The following is an 8,552-nucleotide window of genomic DNA, read 5'->3' as shown; positions in this document are numbered from 1 at the left end:
AAATGGTGTTTTTGAGTGGTGCACCAGGGAAATGGAACTTTGGTATCGGCATGGGTGAAAGTTTCCCTTTTCGGTCTGCATGGCCTACTATTGCCCAAACATATATACACATTTGGCCCAACCCAATCGTAGCATCATGATCCTCCTCCTGTTGGAAATATGCCCTAGAGGCATAATAAAATGGTTATTATTATATTTCCTTGTTCATGATAATTGTCTATTGTTCATGCTATAATTGTATTATCCGGAAATCGTAATACATGTGTGAATACATAGACCACAACATGTCCCTAGTGAGCCTCTAGTTGACTAGCTCATTGATCAATAGATGGTTACGGTTTCCTGACCATGGACATTGGATGTCATTGATAACGGGATCACATCATTAGGAGAATGATGTGATGGACAAGACCCAATCCTAAGCATAGCGCAAGATCGTGTAGTTCATCTGCTAAAGCTTTTCTAATGTCAAGTATCTTTTCCTTAGACCATGAGATTGTGCAACTCCCGGATACTATAGGAATACTTTGGGTGTGCCAAACGTCACAACGTAACTGGGTGACTCTAAAGGTACACTACGGGTATCTCTGAAAGTGTCTGTTGGGTTGGCACGAATCGAGACTGGGATTTGTCACTCCGTATGATGGAGAGGTATCTCTGGGCCCACTCAGTAAGACATCATCGTAATGAGCTCAATGTGACTAAGGGTTGGTCATGGGATGATGTGTTAAGCAACGACTAAAGTGACTTGCCGGTAACGAGATTGAACGAGGTATTGGGATATCGACGATCGAATCTCAGGCAAGTAACGTACCGATTGACAAAGGGAATTGTATACGGGATTGCTTGAATCCCCGACATCGTGGTTCATCCGATGAGATCATCGTGGAACATGTGGGAGCCAACATGGGTATCCAGATCCCGCTGTTGGTTATTGGCCGGAGAGTTGTCTCGGTCATGTCTGCATGGTCCTCGAACCCGTAGGGTCTACACACTTAAGGTTCGATGATGCTAGGGTTATTAGGAAGATCTGTATGTGATTGCCGAATGTTGTTCGGAGTCCTGGATGAGATCCCGGACGTCACGAGGAGTTCCGAAATAGTCCGGAGGTGAAGATTTATATATGGGAAGTCATCATACGGTCACCGGAAATATTCGGGGGTATACCGGTATTGTACCGGGACCACCGGAGGGGTTCCGGGGGTCCACCTGCCCCGGAGTGCCTTATGGGCTGTAGGTGGAAGGGAACCAGCCCCTAGTGGGATGGGGGCCATCCCCTCCTAGGGCCCATGCACCTAGGGTTTGGGGGGACCCTAAAGGGGGGCGCCCCCCTTGCTTGGGGGGCAAGCCCCCTCCCCCTTGCCCGCCGGCCCCCTCTAGATCTCATCTAGAGGGGCCGGCCCCTTCCCCCTTCTCCCTATAAATAGAGGGGTGAGGGGAGGGCTACAACACCACATCCAAGGCGCAACCCCTCCCCTCCCCAACACCTCTCCTCCTCCGTGTGAGCTTGGCGAAGCCCTGCCGGAGAACTGCCACTCCATCACCACCACGCCATCGTGCTACTGTTGGAGCCTTCTTCCTCAACCTCTCCCTCCTCCTTGCTGGATCAAGGCGCGGGAGACGTCACCGGGCTGCACGTGTGTTGAACGCGGAGGCACCGTTGTTCGGTGCTCAGATCAGATTCGGCCGCGATTTGAATCGCTACGTGTACGACTCCTCCAACCGCGTTCTTGCAATGCTTCCGACTCGTGATCTTCAAGGGTATGAAGATGCACTCCCCTCTCATTGCTAGTTACTCCATAGATTGATCTTGGTGATGCGTAGAAATTTTTTAATTTCTGCAACGATCCCCAATAGTGGCATCATGAGCTAGGTCTATGCGTAGTTTCTATGCATGAGTAGAACACAAGTTGTTGTGGGCGTCGATTTTGTCAATTTACTTGCCGTTACTAGTCTTATCTTGATTCGGCGACATCGTGGGATGAAGCGGCCCGGACCGACCTTACACGTACGCTTACGTGAGACTGGTTCCACCGACTGACATGCACTAGTTGCATAAGGTGGCTAGCGGGTGTCTGTCTCTCCCACTTTAGTCAGATCGAATTCGATGAAAAGGGTCCTTATGAAGGGTAAATAGAAATTGGCATATCACGTTGTGGTTTTCGCGTAGGTAAGAAACGCTCTTGCTAGAAACCTATAGCAGCCACGTAAAAACTTGCAACAACAATTAGAGGACGTCTAACTTGTTTTTGCAGCATATGCCGTGTGATGTGATATGGCCAAAAGGATGTGATGGATGATATATGTGATGTATGAGATTGATCATGTTCTTGTAATAGGAATCACGACTTGCATGTCGATGAGTATGACAACCGGCAGGAGCCATAGGAGTTGTCTTAATTTATTTATGACCTGCGTGTCAACATAAACGTCATGTAATTACTTTACTTTATCGCTAACCGTTAGCCATAGTAGTAGAAGTAATAGTTGATGAGACAACTTCATGAGGTCACGATGATGGAGGTCATGGTGTCATGCCGGTGACGACGATGATCATGGCGCCCCGAAGATGGAGATCAAAAGGAGCAAAATGATATTGGCCATATCATGTCACTATTTGATTGCATGTGATGTTTATCATGTTTTTACATCTTATTTGCTTAGAACGACGGTAGCACAAATAAGATGATCCCTCATTAAAATATCAAGAATGGTGTTCCCCCTAACTATGCACCCTCGCTAAGGTCCGTTGTTCCGAAGCACCACGTGATGATCGGGTGTGATAGGTTCTAACGTTCGCATACAACGGGTGTAAGCCAGATTTACACACGCAATACACTTAGGTTGACTTTACGAGCCTAGCATGTACTAACATGGCCTCGGAACACGGAAGACCGAAAGGTCGAACATGAGTCGTATAGAAGATACGATCAACATGAAGATGTTCACCGATGATGACTAGTCTGTCTCACTTGCTGATCGGACACAGCCTAGTTGAATCGGATCATGTATCACTTAGATGACTAGAGGGATGTCTATCTGAATGGGAGTTCATTAAATAATTTGATTAGATGAACTTAATTATCATGAACATAGTGTAAAATTCTTTGCAATATTTCTTATAGATCAAATGACCCACGCTAATGTTGCCCTCAACTTCAACGTATTCCTAGAGAAAACCAAGCTGAAAGACGATGGCAGCAACTACATGGACTGGGTCCGTAACCTGAGGATTATCCTCATAGCTGCCATGAAAGCATATGTCCTTGATGCACCGCTAGGTGAAGCACCTGTTTTCCCAGCAGAACAAGACGTTATGAACGCTTGGCAGACGCGTAGTGATGATTACTCCCTGGTTCAGTGCGGCATGCTTTACAGCTTAGAACCGGGGCTCCAAAGGTGTTTTGAGCAACACAGAGCATATGAGATGTTCCAAGAGCTGAAAATGGTTTTCCAAGCTCATGCCCGGGTCGAGAGATATGAAGTCTCCGACAAGTTCTACAGTTGTAAGATGGATGAGAATAGTTCCGTCAGCGAGCACATACTCAAAATGTCTGGGTTGCACAACCGCTTGTCTCAGCTGGGAGTTAATCTCCCGGATGATGCGGTCGTTGACAGAATCCTTCAGTCGCTCCCACCTAGCTACAAGAGCTTTGTGATGAACTTCAATATGCAGGGGATGGAAAAGACCATTCCTGAGGTATATTCAATGCTGAAATCAGTGGAGGTGAAAATCAAAAAGGAACATCAAGTGTTGATGGTGAATAAAACCACTAAGTTCAAGAAAGGCAAGGGTAAAAGGAACTTCAAGAAGGACGGCAAGGGAGTTGCCGCGCCCGGTAAGTAAGCTGCCGGGAAGAAGCCAAAGAATGGACCCAAGCCTGAGACTAAGTGCTTTTATTGCAAGGGAAACGGTCACAGGAAGGGGAACTGCCCCAAGTACTTAGCGGATAAGAAGGCCGGCAATGCCAAAGGTATATGTGATATACATGTTATTGATGTGTACCTAACCAGCGCTCGTAGTAGCTCCTGGGTATTTGATACCGGTGCAGTTGCTCATATTTGTAACTCAAAACAGGAACTGTGGAATAAACGGAGACTGGCGAAGGACGAGGTGACGATGCGCGTCGGGAATGGTTCCAAGGTCGATGTGATCGCCGTTGGCACGCTACCTCTACATTTACTTATGGGATTAGTTTTAAACCTCAATAATTGTTATTTAGTACCAGCTTTGAGCATGAACATTGTATCTGGATCTCGTTTAATGCGAGATGGCTACTCATTTAAATCTAAGAATAATGGTTGTTCTATTTATATGAGAGACATGTTTTATGGTCATGCCCCGCTGGTCAATGGTTTATTCTTATTTAATCTCGAACGTGATGTTACACATATTCATAGTGTGAATGCCAAAAGATGTAAGGTTGATAATGATAGTCCTACATATTTGTGGCACTGCCGCCTTGGTCACATTGGTGTCAAACGCATGAAGAAACTCCATGCAGATGGACTTTTGGAGTCTCTTGATTATGAATCATTTGACACATGCGAACCATGCCTCATGGGCAAAATGACCAAGACTCTGTTCTCCGGAACAATGTAGCGAGCAACCAACTTATTGGAAATCATACATACTGATGTGTGCGGTCCAATGAGTGTTGAGGCTCGCGGTGGCTATCGTTATGTTCTCACTCTCACTGATGACTTGAGTAGATATGGGTATGTCTACTTAATGAAACACAAGTCTGAGACCTTTGAAAAGTTCAAGGAATTTCAGAGTGAGGTTGAGAATCAACGTGACAGGAAAATCAAGTTCTTACGATCAGATCATGGGGGAGAGTATTTGAGTCACGAATTTGGCACACACTTAAGGAAATGCGGAATTGTTTCACAACTCACGCCGCCTGGAACACCTCAGCGTAATGGTGTGTCCGAACGTCGTAATCGCACTCTATTGGATATGGTACGATCTATGATGTCTCTTACCGATCTACCGCTGTCATTTTGGGGTTATGCTATAGAGACTGCCACATTCACTTTAAATAGGGCTCCGTCAAAATCCGTTGAGACGACACCGTATGAATTGTGGTTTGCTAAGAAACCTAAGCTGTCGTTTCTGAAAGTTTGGGGATGCGATGCTTATGTCAAGAAACTTCAACCTGAAAAGCTCGATCCCAAATCGGAAAAATGCGTCTTCATAGGATACCCTAAAGAAACTATTGGGTATACCTTCTACCTCAGATCCGAAGGCAAGATCTTTGTTGCCAAGAACGGATCCTTTCTAGAGAAAGAGTTTCTCTCGAAAGAAGTAAGTGGGAGGAAAGTAGAACTTGATGAAGTATTGCCTCTTGAACCGGAGAGTGGCGCAGCTCAAGAAAATGTTCCTGAGGTGCCTGCACCGACTAGAGAGGAAGTTAATGATGATGATCATGAAACTTCAGATCAAGTTGCTACTGAACTTCGTAGGTCCACAAGGACACGTTCCGCACCAGAGTGGTACGGCAACCCTGTCCTAGAAATCATGTTGTTAGACAATGATGAACCTTCGAACTATGAAGAAGCGATGGTGGGCCCAGATTCCGACAAATGGCTGGAAGCCATGAAATCCGAGATAGGATCCATGTACGAAAACGAAGTATGGACTTTGACTGACTTGCCCTATGATCGGCGAGCCATAGAAAATAAATGGATCTTTAAGAAGAAGACCGACGCGGATGGTAAGGTGACCATCTATAAGGCTTGGCTTGTCGCTAAGTGTCGTGGAATTGTCACGGCAGATGTCCTCATGGAAGGACTTAGTCGTGGAGCCATCACTACGAGTTAGCTTGAAGGGGTTAAACCGGACAAAGGGACACGAGAGTTTATACTAGTTCGGCCCCTCCGAGGAAGGTAAAAGCCTACGTCTAGTTGTGATTGGTATTGCTGAGGTTTCGAAGACCAGGGAGCGAATCCGCTTTGTCTGGCTTCAAGTTGTTGTTTTTCCTGTCCCTGAACCGCCGCCGGGTCACCCCTTTATATATTCAGGAGGATCCCGGCCGGTCTACAGAGTCCCGAGGCTGTCTCATACAAGTGTCCGCCTCGGTCTCTTCTTTCTTATCTTACAATGCAAGTTTATACAATCATGGCGGTTTACTATCATGGGCCCTAAACCTCCTGCGGGCTCTGGGCCTCTAAGATTCATACGTAAAGCGCCATCTTCTAGGTTTCCTTGAGCTTCAGTATAACTGAAGGTGAACCGGCCCCTCCTGGGTGGTTTACCCTCGTGGTTATATCCTCAACATTAGGCCCCAGATTGATTTGAACCTGTTCATGTCAGTCTTCAATCCTTGAACTTCTGGCAATTCTCGTAAACCGCCATATTGTCTTCTCCCTATGAACTTTGATGAATCGCCATGACGTCATCTTTTGTTACTGTAGTAAATCATTGTGACGTCGTTCCTGTATAAAAAGTTTTATAAAGATTCCCTTCTCTTTAATTAATTCTCGAAGATCGAGGCAACAGCTGCATCCTCTTTTGCCGCTTTCGATTCCTTGATTTTTGCGCCTGCCGTTTTATCCCACTTCCTTATAAATAAGACCGAGGTGCCTTCCATTTTCCCTCTTTCCAAACCACATCGTCTTCCTCCTCGCGACCTAAAGACCTCAAGTATCGCCGCCGCCGCCGTTGTTGATCTTCCAGTCCGCACCGACTCAGGCCGCTGCATCGACCTAATTCTGACCAGAAAATGACGGCGAACCTCCGCAGCTCGTCCACATCCGTGAGTTCTTCTCCTCCCCCTTCTCAGATCTGCATTAGAACTTTGTTTGAGTTCGTCGGCGGTCATCACCGCCCGATGCAAAACCCTTGTTAGTTTTCACCTCCAATGCCTTGTTTAGATTGTAAAAACAACGCAGAACTGCTGCGGCAACTGTTTGTGCTTATATTGCATAAAAATAGATCTTATTTCCATTGTTTGGAAGCCCTCTTCGAATGTATGAACTTCTCTGCACTGTTTTAGGTCTAGAAATTTTTCCTTCCAGAGCGATCGTTTGATCCAAAATAATAATTGCAATTTGTCAAACCTGTTTGTTCCACACTTAACAAATTTCCAGCTTGGAGTTCTGCCTCAAAAAGGCGGTTTATCCTTTAGTGTTGATAATCCGTTGTATGTCATTAGCCCTCTCTTAAATCGCCATCTAGACTTTGAACAGCCATGCCCAGTTCACTTCATACGTATACCTTGAATTGCCGGTTTAACATTTGACAAACACATACAAATCGCCAATCGTAAACCATCCATTTTCCTTTTACATACTTTGTAAGATGACGAAGCAATTTGCTGCTTGCAATTGGGTTCCGTCTCGGATCACAGAAACGCAAATCAATGAATATATCACCACTGGCGCTTTGGCTTCAAAAAATGTCCTCCGTTGGCGAGTTTGTGGCCCTGAGTGCCCCCCTGAACCTCAAGATGGAGAAGTAATTGTATTCCTGCAACATTTAGCTCGAGGTTTCAGTCCTCCCGGATCAAAAAATTTCCGGGATGTTCTTGCCAGGCTCCAACTTCATCCTCAAGATATTGGACCAAATTCTGTGTCCAACATATGCAATTTCCAAGTATTCTGTGAAGTTTATCTGCAAGAAGAACCAACTGTCGATCTCTTTCTAGATCTCTTTCACTTAAACCGCCGGACGGAATTTTCTGATGGACCTAATACTGAACTTGGCGGTGTGTCAATCCAAAAAAGGAAAGAGGTTGATTTTCCTCATGCCAAACTTCACAGCCATCCAAAAGACTGGAACCAAACCTGGTTCTATTGTCAGAATACCGCCCCTGCTGAAGAGAATCCCTTGCCGGGCTACCGTCCGCACCGGCTCAGTAATAATCACCCTTTACCTCAGAGATTGTCTGCCAAAGATCGACAAGCCTATGCACCTCAACTCGCCAAACTTCGGGCTCTGCTTGCCAACGGTTTAACTGGTGTTGATCTCGTCCGTTGCTGGATTTCATGGTGCATTCTTCCTTTAAGCCGCCGGCCCGGATTGATGTTCGAATACACCGGCAAAACCAATGATCCTCAACGGTTTAATTCAATAGCACTGACGGATGACGAAGTCAGTGAAAGTGTAAAGAAAATACTCGACGAACCGCTCGCCGTATGTACTCAAATTGGTCTGCGTCCTTTTTACGCCTCCAACAAACCGCCCGGGGTAAATATTTTAACCTTGTACTTTTCCTTATCCTTCTCCGCTTTGACACTGCTATAATAATACCTTTGTGCAATCCCACAGGCCAGTAGCTCTTTTTGGAAAAAGAAAACTCAAGATAAAGTAGCTAAGGCTCCTCGTAGTAAGACCAAGGTCATCAAGAAAGCTGCCAAAAAGAAAACTGCTGAGTCTTCAGAACCACCAGAAGATGTTGATGACTCGGCTGAAGAGGTAAAGTTTGATCTCCCTTGACTTCTATCCATATATTTTACTGACAATGATTATTCCCAGGATGATGCGGAGGCCAGCCATGCAGATCATGATGAGGTAATTTGTCTTTCTTCTGACTCGGAACTTGTGCCGG

The sequence above is a fragment of the Triticum urartu genome, chromosome 2, assembly GCF_003073215.2.
Source record: "Triticum urartu cultivar G1812 chromosome 2, Tu2.1, whole genome shotgun sequence".
In the NCBI taxonomy this organism is placed as follows: Eukaryota; Viridiplantae; Streptophyta; class Magnoliopsida; order Poales; family Poaceae; genus Triticum; species Triticum urartu.
The sequence above is the reverse complement of the archived record's forward strand: the minus strand, read 5'-3'. Positions refer to the sequence as shown.